We start from the raw sequence: 7,558 nt of genomic DNA, 5'->3' as shown, positions 1-7,558 counted from the left end.
AGTGAGTGGATGGAACCCGGGGTCCGAGGTCATCATTTAAAAATGATGGGTTTTTGCCGTTCAGTGATGACATGACAAAATGTTGTGCATTTGTCTGGGAAACAATCAGTTTTGTGTTAACAACTCAGAAGGAACGCAGTGTGCCAGAGCGGTTACACAACATTGTAAGTGTCCTTTGTTCTGAAAATATAGCGTTTTTAATGTCCTTTATCCTTGTTTGTTCTTTTTTGTTTCCCATTACCCAGCTGTTCTGCATTGACAGCCAGATCACGGGGACAAGGTCAGAATTTGGACTTCCCAAGACGGAATATTTATAGTCTGCCACCAACTTAAAAGCTGCAGATAAAAGCGCAGGAAAATCACATTTTAATTTTATTATTATATTTTTATTATTTTTATTTTAAATTAATTATTTAAATTCTTTTTTTTTTGTTTACTGGCCATGTTTTCTCCTTCCATCCTTCCTTTCACATCATGGCCCTCACCTCTTCTCAGAAGTGTCCAATTACTTCCTGTGCTGGCCCAGTTCCTCTGCTCCTCTCCTTGCGTTCCTACCCAACCTTTTATGTAGCTTTAGGGGAGAACCAAAGGCAGTGGTCGGCAACCTTGGCTCTCCAGCTGTGGTAAAACTACACATTCCATCATGCATCTGCCTCTGGTCATGCCTGTGGTTGTCAAACTCTTGCAATGCTTCACAGGATTTTTAGCTCCACAATAGCTGGAGTGCCGAGGTTGCCTACCCCTGTTATGGAAGGTCATTTGAGTGACAGCTCTTGAGTCTTCTGGGGCTTCTGACTTGACATCCAAGATGGTGGTGCTCAGCAGCAGTCTCGGGGCTTCTAGATGTCTACACCAGGGTGGCTTTTTCAGGTAAAGAACATGCCTAGAATATGTAAAATCAACATATAGCCTTAACAGAAGCTTTTTGATCAAATTAAGGGTCTTCTGACGTTATCTTTAAAGCTTACCTCCGACCACATTAAAAATAATTAATATTTTAATTCTAGGAGATGGGCTAGCACACATTGATACCCGCCATGTTCTTCTAGTACACTTCCCTTTTCTGTGTTCAATATTAAAAGTAATCACATTGTGATCACTATTACCCAATGACTCCCCAATTACAATATCCTCGATTAACTCTGCTGGTTTCACTCCTGAGAACTAGTCTGCTGAACTCAATCTGAATGATGGTCTTGACCCGTCTGGTTGCCACCTGTTGCATACACCACCCCTCTCGCTAGATCTAAGTAGTGATGGACCAGTAGACAGATCATCAGGATGGAACACAGCCACAGGAGAACATAAGACTGGACCACCAGCTGCATGGAACTGTGGAGCAAGGTGAGTGTTAGTATGTGCTAGCCTATCCACTAGAGAAAAAATAACAACAAATTATTCAGTTGGGAAGGGACGTTGGTGGAGGCCATTTTAAACATTGTTCATGTGCACAGAGTAAGACTTCAAAGCAGACCTAGCATGAAATACTATTACTTATTAGCTATCCCCAACCCCACCTCCCCATGCAAAATCAGTAGTTCTAAACCCTCTTGGAAATAAGAAGTAATAATCACTTACCTTAGACTCCAACTTCAGACCTGTTCATCTAGCACCAGTGACATAACTCATCCTTACCGTAGCCACTTGGAAAACCCAAGGACTCGGTGTCAAGAGACAGTGATTTTTTTTTCAGCAGGAAGAAGGGTGGCATCAACAATTCACCTCATTTCGGTGGTAGGGGCAGCACTTATGCAGGTACTTTCTGTTCCCTGGGACTGATATAGTGAGAAAATTGTGCAGAACAAAGAGAAGCTGGGTCAAGGAAGGTCATCATCCTCGTCATCATCATCATTTTGATCTTCACTGAATGAGTGAGAAAGAAGAGAATGTGGTGCAAATGCAGAATATTGGGGGTTGGGCCATTTCTGTAGCTATGAGATGTTGAACTGGGCAAGGTGATGACAGGAAAGGTATACTGTGGTGGTCGAGGACATCTCAGACTCAAGGCTAACAAGGTGGGCTACACATGATCTTGTTTTCAGACTGATAGGCATATCATGATTCTGACCAATGTATGAATCATAGATTCCATGGATAACTGGGTCTTCAGACTGAAATGGGGCCTTCAACTGATTTGTTTTGTAATTTGAAGCCTCTTATGTCCATCCTTTAGTGTCCCTTCCAAGAGCACATTCAGCATAGAGGTTGGAATGATCATCAAAAGATTTTCTGCCACAAGCATCTAAAGATTGACTTTTTCTTAAATAAATCAGGAATAGTTGAGTTCACAGTCCAACCAATCACAGGTACTAATATATAGACCATCCACCATCACTACTGCCTATCCTCTTGCACTCCCCTCTCCTTTCTTTAGTCTCAGTCTTATTCTTTTTAGCCTTTAACATTCATTCATTCTGTCAGAGGTATTTTTCATCTCATGCCTCACTCTTGATGTTTCTGCATATTCTCTTGCATACCTTCCTGTGGTGTCCCTGACAGCACCTGTTTTGCTGTTTAATACATATAGCTCTCTTATTATAGACCAAGTCCAGGCATCAGCCCCACCCCACAGAGCTTCCCTCTTTCCACTTGAAGAATTCCCTAGGAGTATCTTGTTACTGTCTCTTGTTTTCTGTCTACCATATCCCAGGAGCTGTGACCTGCAGCCTAAAGCCATTCCTACCAACAGGGGTGCTCTTAGATCTTGTGCTTTCGTGATGCTCTTCTATTACCTATTGGCAGCATGTCATACTTCTGCCATGGTTCGTTCTGATTCTTCCAGACCTTGTGTCTCTGTCTAGGAATGACTCCTACCACTGACTCCCCCCTTCTTCCCCGCCTGTCCTTGGCATTGGCTGACTTTTCTCTCTAGCCCCCAAACATTGGCTTCTGACTTTTGGTGACCCTAGTGGACCATGCCTGTGCAATGTTGTCAAAATGGCCACTTGTAGTATTTATCAATAGCCCAAGTGACAGGGAGTTGGCTCAGGAGCACAATTCGGATCCAGGAACAAAGAGTTGGCACCCAACAACAGGAAGTCCTTTAACAAGGACTTGGTAGGATCACCAGGGAGCATTTTAATGAAAGCTAAAGATTTAAAATATTTTAAAGGACTTTTTAAAATAAGATGACCGTGTTAATGTTTATATGAGATTTTAGAGATTTGGTTTATATTTATTTTAAGGGGTCTATTAATGCATTTCTGCAATTGAATCCAGTTCGAAAAATGTTCTCGGGACCGAATGCAGACACTTCAGTGTGAGTATATAGTGTTGAATGATTTATCACCTTTAGCAGCCACCTTTTTCTTAAGGCAAGTGCGCATACCAGTACGCGAATGCCCCAGAGTATGTAGTCTGACTGTATAATGTCACAGGACTTAATAGAGGTATTTACCAGTGACAGGCTGAGGTCAGGACTGGTGGCGAACAGAAACTATTCCAGGGACAGGCTGAGGTCAGGACTGGTGGCTGACAGAATATTCCAGAGACAGGCTGAGGTCAGGACCGGCGGCGGAAAGAGACTATTACAGAGACAGGCTGAAGTCAGGACTGGTAGAAGACAGAATATTCTAGGGACAGGTTGAGGTCAGGACTGGAGGCAGATAGAGAGTATTGCAGTGACAGGCTGAGGTCAGGACTAGTGGTAGACAGAGAGGATTTCAGGGACAGGTTGAGGTCAGGACTAGCGGCAGACAGAGAGTATTCCTGGGACAGATTGAGGTCCGGGCTGGGGGCAGATAGAGAGTATTCCAGGGGCAGGCTGAGGTCAGGACTGGCAGCAGACAGAGAGTATTACAGAGACAGGTTGAGGTCAGGACTGGCGGCAGATAGAGAGTATTCTAGGGACAGGGTGAGGTCAGGACTGGCAGCAGACTGAAAGTATTCCAGGGACGGGTTGAGGTAAAGACTCGAGGCAGATAGAGAGTATACTAGGGACAGGTTAAGGTCAGGACTGGAGGCAGATAGAGAGTATTCCAGGAACAGGTTGAGGTCAGGACTAGCGGCAGACAGAGAGTATTCCAGGGACAGATTGAGGTCAGGGCTGGAGGCAGATAGAGAGTATTATAGAGACAGGTGGAGGTCAGGACTGGCAGCAGACATAAAGTATTCCAGGGACGGGTTGAGGTCAAGACTGGAGGCAGATAGAGTGTATTCCAGGGACAGGTTGAGGTCAGGACAGGTGGCAGATAGAGAGTATTTCAGGGACAGGTTAAGGTCAGGACTGGAGGCAGATAGAGTGTATTTCAGGGACACGTTAAGGTCAGGACTGGAGGCAGATAGAGAGTATTCCAGGGACGGGTTGAGGTCAGGACTGGAGGAAGACAGAGTTTTTCAGGGACAGGCTGAGGTTAAGACTGGTAGCAAGATACAAGACAGGAACTAGACAAACCTATCACAAGCCTAGAATCCTGAGCTTGTGATGCTTAAATAAACTAACCAATCTCAAGGCTAGGTGTGTGACCAGACTCATTAGCCTGCAGCTAACAAGGAAGTCTGGAACAGGTGCAATGACCGCAAGCAACAACCAAGAGGAGCGGGGAGGCTGCAACAGGCATAGACGTGCCTCTAACAAATGTGTGAATCCTGGGTGAAAGCTATTGAACCATGTGTGTAAAAGCATTGACATAGTTTGCGTTTAGTTGTAGTTTAAACTCTGATCTTCTGGTCTTTTGCAGAACCCCATCACAGTAAAAGTCTCAGCATTCACCTTTTATTGCCTCTGGCTTCTCTTACTGGTCCAAGCTGGTAGTCCTTGATCTGAAGGTTATAAGGCTTTGCTTTGCTGGGCACCTGTCACACCTGTGTACCTGTACCTGTTTTTTCTATACATTATCTTGCATGGTGTACAATGTAGAGAATGATCATGCTGGTATGTAATACAAATGTTAGGAATGCAAAATACAGGTTGCTCCTAAAATATCTTCATTATGACAATTTTCTGCATATTTGTTTTTGTTTTTTTTAGATTTATATAGAATGTGGAAGAATGAGAATGTTTTTGCGTCTAGCAACCGGTCTCCTCCTCTCAGCAACCTCAGACCTGTGAAGAAAATTCAGGAGTGTCCAAGATGGATGTGGACACTTTTATTCGCCTGTTGAGGGCCTACAAGAACCTCTATGACCCCTGTGATACCCATCACAAGAACCAGGAACAGAGGGCCTGGGAAGACATTGGGCGCGACAGGGGTCTCAATGGACAGGGATCTCCAATATCCACCACAATACCAAAAAAGAACAACCAGGAGGCAGATACAAGGATGGCCATGAAATTTGAAGTCACAGATGATACTGCTTTCCATTAACCAAAACAAACACATGAAGAACGCTTGCAAATTGGCCATGTAAAATGTTTTACAAAATTGCCTGAAAATGCTCGTGCTCAAGTTTAAATGGGGGCTTAGAGAGATCACCTCTCACTTCCTGGTGTGTCTCTGGAAGAGGAAGTTACAGGAAATTAGTTTAAGGGCCAAAACACAAAAAAAGGTTTCACCAGGGCTGCATTTGGATCTCACCAGGGCTGCATTTGCATCTCACCAGGGCTGCATTTGCATCTCACCAGGGCTGTGTTTGGGTCTAACCAGGGCTGCGAGCAGATCTCACCAGGGTTGCATGTGTGTCTCTCTAGGGCTGTGCAGGTGGGTGCCGGGCTCTCCAGGGCTCTGTGAGTGGGTTTCGGGCTCTCAAGGGATCTGTGGGTGTGTGCCAGGCTCTCCAGGGATCTGTGAGTGGGTGCTGGGCTCTCCAGGGCTCTGCGGGTGGGTGCTGGGCTCTGTGAGTGGGTGCTGGGCTCTCCAGGGCTCTGCGGGTGGGTGCTGGGCTCTCCAGGGCTCTGTGAGTGAGTGCTGGGCTCTCCAGGGATCCGTGAGTGTGTGCCAGGCTCTCCGAGTGGGTGTTGGGCTCTCCAGTGCTCTGCGAGTGGGTGCTGGGCTCTCCAGGGCTCTGTGGGTGGGTGCCAGGCTCTCCAGGGCTCTCTGTGTGGGTGCCAGGTTCTCAAGGGCTATGTGAGTGGGTGCTGGGCTCTCCAGGGCTCTGTGAGTGGGTGCCAGGCTCTCCACGGCTCTGTATGTGGTTGCCAGGTTCTCAAGAGCTCTGTGAGTAGGTGCTGGGCTCTCCAGGGCTCTGTGAGTGGGTTCTGGGCTCTCCAGGGCTCTGTGGGTGGGTGCCAGGCTCTCCGCGGCTCTGCAGGAGGATGCCGGGCTTTCCAGGGCTCTGTGAGTGGGTGCTGTGCTCTTCAGGGCTCTGTGAGTTGTTGCTGTGCTCTTCAGGGCTCTGTGAGTGGGTGCTGGGCTCTCCGGGGCTCTGCAGGAGGATGCCAGGCTTTCCAGGGCTCTAGAGCTGTACGGACGGATGTGGGGCTGTCCACTGGTTGGCCGGTCTCTGCGAGCGCCGGGCAGGAGGAGATGTAGGGCTGGACCAGGGCTGCCAAAGACAGCTGCTTTGAGGTCCCCAGCAGGCTGCCTGAGGTCCCCAGCAAGCACAGGATGTCAGGCAGCCATTCTTGTTTAAAAATTTAAAGGGCCAGTATCAGCGTTTAGTATAAGTACTCGTGAAAATGCCCTTTATCGGCCCAGGCAACAATACTAGTATCGGCATCGGGGCATCCCTAGTCCTCACCATTCCCTACTCTATCCAAAAGTTGTTGTTTTTTTTAAATTAGTGTAAGAATTCAATGTGGACCATTTGTTTTTGATTTCCTGTGACAAACAAACATTCCCATAAAAACGAATTATGAAAAATATCTGTCTTGAAGCAGATTTTCCAAGATAAGGACGGACGGGATGAGTGGACGCCGAGACTTCCGCTCGGCTCTGATCTCATGTCGCCCGGACTTGCCAGATTCCAGTAAGTTCTGGGTTGGCCAACCTTTCCAGTAAGACGAGACCTCTGGCAATGGAATAGATATAAATACATCTCTTCTTCATAATTTTCACGACTCCCTCTTTCCCTGAATAGCATTGTTCTGATCCCACACAGAAAAAGCTCAGGCCAAGCGAATATCAGGAATCCTGTGACTCACCGTGGGGTGTTCAAAGATGGCGGCCGGAACGAGAGAGCAGTAGGTGTTCCCGGAAAGAGGGAGGCGGAGGAGTAGAGAAATCCAGCGTTCCACAAAGGGGGACTCCAAGTGCACGAGTGACATCATGAAACGATTCCCATCGGGATGGAGATTAGCTTAACACGCCATGAAACACGACTGATTAGAAGAATGCTGCGAACCTAGAGAGACATGTGCATGACAAGGTGCCGGAGACGCGCCACATGGACTGGGGCCAAGGCTGAGGTCCCGGAGGAAACGTTATATGACTACGTCGTTCCTGAGGATTCCACAGCGGTGCTGACTCACTTCAACTAATGAATGTTTAGATGTCTAGAGGATGACGGGGAACAGGCACCTCTTCTAACGCCGTCCTCAAAAAATCAAATTAAAGAAAAGGAAATAAATAAACAAGTGTTTAAAAAATGTAATTAAAAAAACACATAAAAAAACAGCTTAAATTTTATTTTATTATAATTATATAATATAAATGAAAGAAAAGGAAATAAATAAACTGGT

This window comes from Nanorana parkeri, unplaced genomic scaffold, assembly GCF_000935625.1.
Source record: "Nanorana parkeri isolate BGI_ZX_2015 unplaced genomic scaffold, ASM93562v1 scaffold81, whole genome shotgun sequence".
NCBI lineage: Eukaryota > Metazoa > Chordata > Amphibia > Anura > Dicroglossidae > Nanorana > Nanorana parkeri.
The sequence above is the reverse complement of the archived record's forward strand: the minus strand, read 5'-3'. Positions refer to the sequence as shown.